Genomic DNA, 10,769 nt, shown 5'->3' with positions numbered 1-10,769 from the left:
CTTTTATTAATAAGTATTTAATTTAGTTTTGTGAAAAAAAAAACTCTAAGTCTCAGTGGACTTATTACTACTGAATTCAAGGCACACAGCTCAAAATAAATACAAATTGCAAAACAGTTGCAGCAGCTGTTTCAAGTTTCCTTCTGGGATTTGGGCAGCTCAGCATTTACCATCTGCTGTGCCATTACAGTCTGGATTAGTACAGCTCCAACAACACAAAAGAAGCTTGACATCATACAGGACAAAGCAGCCCGCTTGATTGGCATTCCATCCACATTCACTCCCACCACCACTGACGAACAGTGGCAGCAGTGTATACCATCTACAAGATGCATTGCAGGAATTCACCAAGGTTCCTTAGACGGCACCTTCTAAACCCACGACCACTACCATCTAGAAGGACAAGGGCTCAGACACTTGGGAACACCGCCACCTGGAATTCCCTTCCAAGTAACTCACCATCCTAACTTGGAAATATATCGCTGTTCCTTCACTGTCACTGGGTCAAGATCCTGGAACTCCTTTCCTAACTGCACTGTGGGTGTACCTATACCATATGGACTGCAGTGGTTCAAGAAGGCAGCCCATCACCACCTTCTCAAGGGCAATAAATGCTGGCCCCTCCAGCAACACCCACATCCCACGAATGAATGAAGAAAAAGTTGGGTCAACATTGATTCTCCCCTTCCAAATCCATACTGGCTGCTGTTTATTAGGTTATTACTGTACAGGGAATTCATTCAGATGCTTTGAGGTTCCCACAGCACATACATTCTGAACAAGCAGCAACAACAACTGCCGTTTTCCTATACTGTCTCCAATGTAGTGTAAATGCCCCCTCCCAGGGCACTTCACAGGATGATTACCAAACAAAATTCAAAGACCTGGCCTCCACTGCTCTTTGGGAAAGAGAACTCCACAGACTCACGACCCTCTGAGAGAAAACATCTCTCCTCATCTCTGTCTTAAATGGGAGATCCCTTATTTTTAAACTCTGTCCCCTAGTTTTAGTCTCTCTCCTAAGGGGAAACATCTCAGCATCCACTCTGTCAGGTCCCCTTGCGATCTTATATGTTTCAATAAGATCACCTCTCATTCTCCTAAATTCCAATGGTTACAGGCCTAATCTGTCCAACCTTACCTCATAAGATAACCCCTTCATCTCAGGAATTAGTCGAGTGAACCTTCTCTGAATTGCTTCTAATGCAATTAAACTCTTACTTAAGTAAGGAGAGCAAAACTGAACACAGTACTCCAGATGCGGTCTCACCAATGCCCTGTATAACTGTAGCAAAACATCCCTATTTATATATTCCATTCCCCTTTAAATAAATGACAACATTCCATTTGCCTTCCTAATCACGTGTGATAACTGCATACTAATCTTTTTGTGATTCATGTACCCAGGACACCCAGGTCCCTCTATACGGCAGAATTCTGCAATCTCCTTCTATTTAAATAATATGCTGCCTTTCTATTCTTCCTCCCAAAGTGGACAGGTTCACATTTCCTCCATTATACTCCATCTGCCAAATTTTTGCCCACTCACTTAACCTAGCTATATCCCCCTATCTATATCACCCCCTACACCTCAACCCCCTCCCACAGCACCTTCCCATGCAACCACAGAAGATGCAACACCTGCCCCTTCACTTCCCCTCTCCTCACTGTCCAAGGGCCCAAACACTCATTTCAAGTGAAGCAGCATTTCACTTGTACTTCCCTCAACTTGATCTACTGCATTCGTTGCTCCCAATGCGGTCTCCTCTACATTGGAGAGACCAAATGCAGACTGGGTGACTGCTTTGCAGAACACCTTCGGTCTGTCCACAAGCATTACCCAGACCTTCCTGTCGCTTGTCATTTCAACACTCCACCCTGCTCTCATGCCCACATGTCCGTCCTTGGCCTGCTGCATTGTTCCAGTGAAGCTCAACGCAAACTGGAGGAACAGCACCTCATCTTCCGACTAGGCACTTTACAGTCTTCCAGACTGAATATTGAGTTCAACAATTTTAGATCCTGAACTCTCTCCTCCATCATCACCCCCTTTCCGATTTCCCCCCTCCTTTTTGTTTTTTCCAATAATTTATATAGATTTTTCTTTTCCCACCTATTTCCATTATTTTTAAATGTATTTCCATCCATTTTGTTATCTCTACCTTTTAGCCTTTTTTGATTCCTTCACCCCACCCCACCCCCACTAGGGCTATCTGTACCTTGCTTGTCCTGCTTTCTACCCTTAATTAGCACATTCCTTTAGATAATATCACCACATTCAACACCTCTTTGTCCTTTTGTCTGTTACATCTTTTGGTTATCTCCACCTATCATTGGCCCTCTTTCCAGCTCTTCTTGTCCCACACCACCCCCCCCCCCCCTTAAACCAGCTTATATTTCACCCCTTTTCTATTTTTCCTTAGTTCTGCTGAAAAGTCATGCGGACTCAAAATGTTAACTGTGTTCCTCCCCGCAGAGGCTGCCAGACCTGCTGAGTTTTTCGAGGTATTTTTGTTTTTGTTTTGGATTTCCAGCATTTGCAGTTTTTTTGCTTTTATCTATATCCCTTTGCAGACTCCTTACCTCCTCTTCACAATTTACTCTCCTACCCAACTTTGCCTCATCCGCAAATTTAGCAACCATACATTCAGTTCCTTCATCCAATTTGTTGATATAAATTGTAAACAGTTGAGGCCTGAACACTAACCCCTGTGGCATACCACTAGCTACATCTTGCCAATCCAAAAATGATCCATTTTTCCCTACTCTCTACTTCCTTATTCCTGTAATAAACTGTGATAAACAAAATAACCACAACCTTGACTAAACACTCTTTCAGTATAGGCAACTTATACTCTAAACTACAAAAAGGTTTCCCGATTTAACTTTTAAAACATCCAAAAATCTTCTGTCAAGGTTATACTTTACACTGTCCTTTAGGTAGATTTCATTTTCTCGGAACCAGTCTGAAACTATCCTCCGCTCCCGACAGCCTGCTTCCTTTTTCCTTTCTGAGCAACTTCTAATTCCTGAATTAACTCGCACTGTGAGGGTTACACACAGGAGATTCTGTCCCTTTAGCCCAAGCTAGGTGAATCTTCCAGCCTCCTTTAAATCCTCACGAACTCTGAGCGGGAACTCCCACTCGTGTTTTGCATGATAAACAATAGGGTCAGCATTTTCTCTACTGCAGGTGAAGGTCTAGCTGCCTCCAACTCCTGCTTTTTGTCTTTCAGACGGCTGCAGGCTGTCTTGTGTCTGTGAGCTTCAGTGATATCCTGGGAAGCTCTGTAACCTATGGACTTTTCCCTTCCCAAATTCCATCTCCATGGCAACATGAATCATATGGGCCTTGCATCCAGGTAAAAATGTTAATTAGCTATCTTCTCAATCCCCAACTCCATTCTATCTTGGAATTAAAAAGACAGTTCAAAGTACAACAATTTATAAAACCTGACATTCTGAACACCTCCCTGTGAGAATAACAATCTACCCACAGTCAGCACAGATGCTCTTGCCATTCTCCACTGGGGTGAATATCTTGCACCTTCTTAACAAGTCTCTTGATGTGGGCCCTTCTTGTCCCCATAGCAACTAAGCCACCCAGACTTGTTATCGGGCTGAATTCCTCTATTTAACCTTAAATTAAAGAGACAGTCCCAAAACATAACAATCTTATAAACTTTGTATTTGTAACAGCATCTTAAAAGATGACACAGAGGCAGAGGTTAGGGTGGGAATTCCAGAGCAAGAGGGCCTGGCAGCTTAAGGCACATCTGACAATGGGGAAGCATTTAAAATGGGGACTGCACAACAGGCCAGAATATTGAAAGAGCCGCAATCCTCAGTTTAATTTCAGTATTGGGAAGAGAATTGAAGACTAAGGGGCCTGCTGTTGTCTTAAGCTTCTTTATGAAACTTTATGAATACAGATACCGTGTTAGCCTATTTTCAATCTGTTGACACCTTCCCCAGCGATTCCTTCAAAATGATTCTCAGTGCTTGGCAAATCCCCTCTCTACTCACTCTTAACACTGTGGAAAAAACATCATCTGCCCCCTCAGATTTTGATTCTTTTAGCTCCTTTTGGTTCTCTTATCCCTCCATCTCATTTATATCAAAGCTATTACTTTTGTTCAGGGTATCTGCTTGGAGTGAGCCTGCTGCTTCTGTCCTTCCTTGCAAACGTTTGGAGGAAATAATCAGTATATTCATCATGTCTTGTTTATCATCGGTTTTAAGACGCTTATAACTTTTATTTCTCACCTCCTCCTCCACCTGTTGAGGTGCCGAATTTGGTAGGAATTCAATGTCATTTTGAGAGAGTGGCTGGGAAGATATCAAAATCTAGCATTAAAAAATACTAGCAATTGGTAATTTGTTTACCTTAAGAATTCCCAAAAGAAATGTGATCAGTGATCAATTTTAGAAAAATCTTCATCTTGGTTTCGATGACTTGATAAGTAGAACAGTGATTAATGGGAAATATCAAATTAATTAATTTTCATTCATTGCAGCCAAGAAAACCGATTGAAATTTGTTTTTTTTTTAATATATTTATTCTTTCCTGCAATGTGGGCATCACTGGCAAGGTCAGCATTTGTTGCCCATCACAAGCAGTTAGGCCAGACCAGGTAAGGACAGCAGATTTCCTTCCCTGAAGGGCATTGGTGAACCAGAAGGGTTTTTACAATTGACGATAGTTTCATGGTCACTTAAGGCTAGCTTTCAATTCCAGATTTTATTAATTGAGTTTAAACTCCACCAGCTGCTGTGGTGAGATTTGAACCCATGTCCCCAGAGCGTTAGCCTGGGCCTCTGGCCCAGTGTCTAGTTATCGACCCACTGACATTCCCACTACGCCATCGTCAGCCCCTGTAATTTCATAAGTTGGTAAGGTTTATTCAGCAAAAATGAGCTTTAAAACGATATGAGACATTAAATTTAATCTGTGGTAGTAGAGAAATAGGCTTTGAGACATCACGAAAGATATCACAGTCATGTCCAATTTGTCAATAATTTCGGCAGAGCCTAATGGGTTGTGTGAATCCATCTGCGTGATTTTGACAATCTGTGGATCATTGGAACGAATTTAAAATCAAATTTTGATATTCTCATGTACGGCATCATTTATCTAAACAGACCTGATTTTTGAGAATATTTCAAAGGTTCAGCGTCGGAACCGATTCACATTCAGTCTGTTCGATTGGGCTGGGCCAATACTCCATTTCGACTGCTTCAAGCTCTGCTAAATTGGGATTAAACTGCTCAAAAACAATTTGAGTGGAAAAAGAAATTAGCATTTTATTCAGCCAGACGTTCTTCTACCACATTTAAGAAGCAGTGGAAATTGCTGGAAGAACCAAAATTGGACTTTGTTTTGAGTAAGATTAATTTGGGATGTCAGTATTTATTATGCTATTATTGGAAAATGCACTGCTGAAAGCGTTGAGCTAACTTTGAACAAGGGGACTTAAAAAAATGGAGGAGGAGAATATATTCCAAAACTGGCATAGATTTCGAATCGAAACTGGGGGGAAGAATGCCAAAGGGGAGATTGAATGCTTTGTGCTCCAATGAACTGCAACCCCACCACTAGGTAGATTCACTTATTCATGGTCAATCAAGAGTTTCAATTTTGAAGGCAACAGATTCCTCCTCAGTGTCTTGAATCAGTATTGCAAAGTATTTACAGCACAGCAAATGGCTATTTAGGCCCTTGGTCCATGCTGATGTTTATGCTCCACACGAGTGTCCTCCCATAATCCAGTTGAATAGCAGAGCAGGCTCGAACGGCTGAATGGCCTAATCTTGCTCCTATGTTTCCACCCCCTCTTCATCTCACCCCATCAACATATCCTTCAATTCCTTCTTCCTTCGTGTGTTTATATACTCTTGATTGTTGTAACTGAGGAACAAAATGGAAAGAAGGGAGAAACTTGTACCCCAGATAGCAGCAAACTACAAAGTAGCAAGAGAGAAATTGGTACAGCACAGAAGGAGGCCATTTGGCCCACTGTGCCTGTGACTGAAAGAAATACCCAATTAGTCCCAATACTCCCGGCTCTTTCCCTACAGCTCTGCAAATTTTTTCCTTTCATGTATTTATCAAATTCTCTTTCAAAAGTTATGATTGAATGTGCTTCCTCTGCCCTTTTGGACAGCATGTTCTGGATCACAATAACTCGCAGCATAAGAAAAAGTCTCCTAACTGGTTCTTTTGCCAATTAACTTAGATCTCTGTCTTCTAGTTACTGACCCTCCAGTGAGTGTAAGACAGTTTCTCCTTATTTATTCTATGATTGGCTCCAGGCTTCTGTGGGAACTCTTTGTTGCTGAAGACAGCGTGTGAACAATGGCAACTTCTATTGAAATAACACCTTCAACATAGCGAAACATCTTGAAGCCTTGGCGCCTCAGCATCCTGCTTAGGTGCCAGGTTGCAACTGCCTGAGGCAGGCGAGTTATCCCCGTTGTTCTGGCCAATGTTTACTCCTCAATCAATATGCCAAAAACAGATCCTCTGGTCATTTTCGCATGACTGTTTGTGGGAGCTTGCTGTGTGCAACTTGCCTGCAGCATTTCCTACAATGTTGACTACACTTCAAAAATATTTAATTGGCTGTTAAAGCACTTTCAGACATCTAGGTCATGAAAGGCGCTATGATAATGTAAAACTCTTTTTCTATCAAATCACTACATGTAGTAACACTGAATAATAAGGTCCTAGAAAGGCAAGCCAAGCACTGGGGTTCATTTCTAGAATTGAGAAATTGAATTGAAAAGCACATAAGTTATGGTAAACAAAAACAGAAAATGCTGGAAAAACTCAGCAGGTCTAACAGCGCCTGTGGAGAGAAAAACAGAGTTAATGTTTCGAGTCCATGTGACTCTTCTTCAGAGCAGCATCTACAGTATTTTACTTTTATCTAAATTATGGTAAACTTGTATAAAACCTTGGTTCAACCACACTTGGGCCAGAATTTTATGTCCTGTGGGCACGGATGTGGCCGACCTGTCCGGCTGCGAAATAGCATAAGATGACGTTGGGCAAATGTCTGACATCACCGCGCACTTGCGCGACATCTCGCTCGGCAGGCGCACACGGCATTTAGAAGCGCGCCTGCCGACAATTAAGCAAACAATCAAACCCATTAAGGAGGCAAATCAAAGCGATTTTTCGTGGCCCGTCTGCTTTTACAGTCGACGGGTGGACAACTCGGCCAGGCGGCCTTTATATTTTTGCTCAAACCTCGATCCAGGATAGGATGAAATCTCCGTGGGGAAATAAAATAAAAAGAGATATCTGGGGACTGTTCTTTTATGAGGTTATGCTTTCAGGTACTTGATTGTGCTGCGTGGACACATTTTGGTGGTGGCAAGTTCCACATTCTCCCCACTCTCTGGGCACAATTTTACGGCAGTGGGATTTTACGTTCCCACTAAAGTCAATGGGGTTTAGAATGTCTCACCACATTTTAAGGCCCTGTCCCCACTGAAACGGGCCATAAAATTCTGCCCTCTGAATAAAGAAGTTTCTCCTGAGTACCAGGTTGGATATATTGGTAACCAAGTCTATGGCCCCCATTTTAGATTCTCCTGCAATGGAAATAACTCTCTACATCAATTCTATCAAGCTCTTTCATAAGCTTGAAGACCTCAACCAAGTTAGCCCTTAGCCTTCTCCTTTCTAGGGAAAAGAACCCTTCAGCCTGTTCAGTCTTTCCTGATAGATATAACCTCCCAATTCTGGTATCATGCTTGAAAATTGTTTTTGCACCTCCTCCAGTGTTTCCATACCTTTTTACAACATGTCCGCAGAATGTCCACAGCATTCCAAGGCCTGAATTTTTCGTTCGTTGGGCGATTGGCAGGCCTGGGAGCAGATAGGAAAAGTGGCCCCCGGCCGTGATTTTATCCTGGCTGGCCAATTAACAGCCAGCCGGCGTGAAACGCGCACTGAGAAAGGCTCAGCACTGCTGGTGGGGGTGGGAAGAGGATGGTGTTGACATCACCGCGGGTGCTGGTGAGCACTTCCACTGAGCTCCCTGAAGGCAGACAGATACCTCAGGGAGGTGCAGACCTCCACAGAATAAACAAAACAAACAGAGATGAAGAGGTGTGGGAGGGGGTTCATGTGGAGTATAAACATCAGCATGGACCAGATGGGCAGAATGGCCTGTTTCTGTGCCAGAAATACTTTGTAATTCTGTCTAATAAGCTAAATTTTCATTTAAGACATCTAGTGATAGGATTCCTTGCATGGGGATAAATAAATTTATGATTAGTTTGTGTTTTAAATGAATCAAAAGTTCAAGGTGACATTTTGGACGCTTTTTAACTTCACTGTATATTTTTGCGTATGCCAAGTGTCAATGCTCTGTGGTAAAGAGATTGGATCCAATCGACAGCAAATCACATTAACAGTGAATTCCAATGATCAATAATGTGATTAGTAGGAACCACTGCTCAAACAGAATGGTTTTCAGGATTATCTATATATTACTTCCCAAATGGCAGATTTATCTGCATTGAGGTGAGATAGCAATCCCGTGCTCTGTGTTCTAAATGGTTCATAATGGGCTGGGATGGGGAAAAGTGCATTAATCTCCAGCCCATTGCAAAAGGTCTGTTGACAGGATTGATAGCCTGAGATGCCACTAGGATGGGAAGGCTAGCTGGCAGTACGATCTGCTGTTTTTTTTTATACTGATGTGTAATAAACATAGATATGTCAGATTAGCTCCACACTCCATTAAGTTCATGACTCTTTTTTGACAAGGTGTTTAAATAAAGGCACTGCCCAGGTTCTGTATTGGGGTAACATGTCTTGGTTGAAGGAAGGTTACGTACATGTACATGGCATATTATAGAGCCTACAGGATGTACAGAATGCTAAGTGTCCTGGCCTGTGGTTAGACAAGTGTTAGATTCTCATTTCTTCTTTAAGCTTTCCAAAATAAGGCACACATGTTGTAATTCAAACATCACCATCTATAATCAAGCAGTATTTTCTTGTAATTAAGCAGTTTTAGAGTGTTTGCACTTTGTGGCAATGAAATTCAATATGGGTTATGACAGATTGGGCAAAAGGTATTTTGACTCTGCAGTTAACATGGAACTAGATGGCAAGTAGGTTTGTACATTAAAACAGAGGCAAATTACCGCACATGTTGGAAACCTGAAATAAAGATTCAAACTGCTGGAAATACTCAGCAAGTCTACCAGCACTGGTGGAAGAGTCAGTTCAATTGCTGTTGGGGTCAGGATCTGGTGAGGGTGGACATTGAAAACTGCAGTTGCAGAGATCGTTTCAGGATCCTGACTTCTGGACAGTTTCAGATTTTCAAAGGGACGGTGGGAGGGAGGGGGTTAGGAAGGTGTCCAACACCAATTAATGACGCTTAGGGAGCTTGTTAAGGAGCTGTTGTGTGGTTCTGCTATCTCCATCGATCAACATTGGAATAGTGCAGGAGGCCAAGGACAGAGAAGGCAGAATGGGAATGGTATGGAAAATGAAAATGGCATGTTCAGGGTCACACTGAGGACTGAACAGACGGGATCCTCAAAGTGATCACCCAATCTGAAAAGGAAGAATGTGTAGTGCTGTGGGAAGAAGGCAGACGTCTGGCACGAGGTGAATTGCTCTTACGGAGAGCCAACGCAGAGATGACGGGCCAAATGACCTCCTTCTGTGCTGTCACAATTTCCTGACTCTGTTATCTGTGCTTGGTCTCCCCAAGAAGGAGGAGTACACTGAGCTGAAAGAAGTACAACTAAAACTGTCTCAGTTGAAGGAGTGTCAAATAGAAAAATGTGTAAATATATTTTATTGTCCATTTCTGAATTAATTTCTACTTCGAGCTTTACAGTCTGCTTATCCCCTGATGGCGGAAGCTACTGATTGAAAGGTTTCTAACCCGTCTCCTACTAGGGACTCTCTGCAGAGGTTGAGAGGATAGCTTTAAACTTACAAGCATCAACAATGTGTGTACCATTGTATTGGGCATTCCTTCAGCAGAATGAGAGAGAAGGATTCAACTGCATCAGAGATTGGAATTCCTCAGAAAGCAAAAGTAAAAATAAAAAGCTACATCTCTGCAGCTGCCCAACCACCACCCAATGTGGATACTCTTTCCCCAAAAGGTTTGTTCATGCAGGATATTGCATAGAATTAATAAGAGCCTATACTTATATAGAGTCTTTAACGTAATAAGATGTCCTAAGGTGCTTCACAGCAACATTATAGAACAAAGTTTGACACTGAGCCACATAAGGTGATATTAGGCCAGATGACAAAAAGCTTGGACAAAGAGGTAGGTTCTAAAGGGGTGTCTTAATGGAGGAATGTGAGGTAAAAAGACGAAGAGTTTAGGGAGGGAATTTCATCATCTAGTACAGGAAGAGGCTTGTGTTACCTATCGGCTATTTTAACATCACCAATCTGCAATCTCTCTCAACGGGCACATGTGGCAATTTTCTCTTTGTACTGAGCTTAACTAAGTCACAAACATAGTCTTGATATGAGATGAGAGTGATCGCCCGTCAAGGTACCATTTGAACTACTGTGGTATCAGGGAGCCCTAATAAAACTGAAGTCAATAGGAATCAGGGAAAACTCTCCACTGGTTGGAGTCAAAACTAGCACAAAGGAAGATGGTTGTGGTTGTTTCAGGCCAATTTTCTCCGTTCCAAGACATTACTGAGGAGTTCCTCAGGGAAATGTCCTAGGCCCATCATCTTCAGCGACTCCATCACTCTCCACTTGC

Source organism: Carcharodon carcharias, chromosome 2, assembly GCF_017639515.1.
Source record: "Carcharodon carcharias isolate sCarCar2 chromosome 2, sCarCar2.pri, whole genome shotgun sequence".
In the NCBI taxonomy this organism is placed as follows: Eukaryota; Metazoa; Chordata; class Chondrichthyes; order Lamniformes; family Lamnidae; genus Carcharodon; species Carcharodon carcharias.
This window is presented reverse-complemented; position numbering follows the sequence as displayed.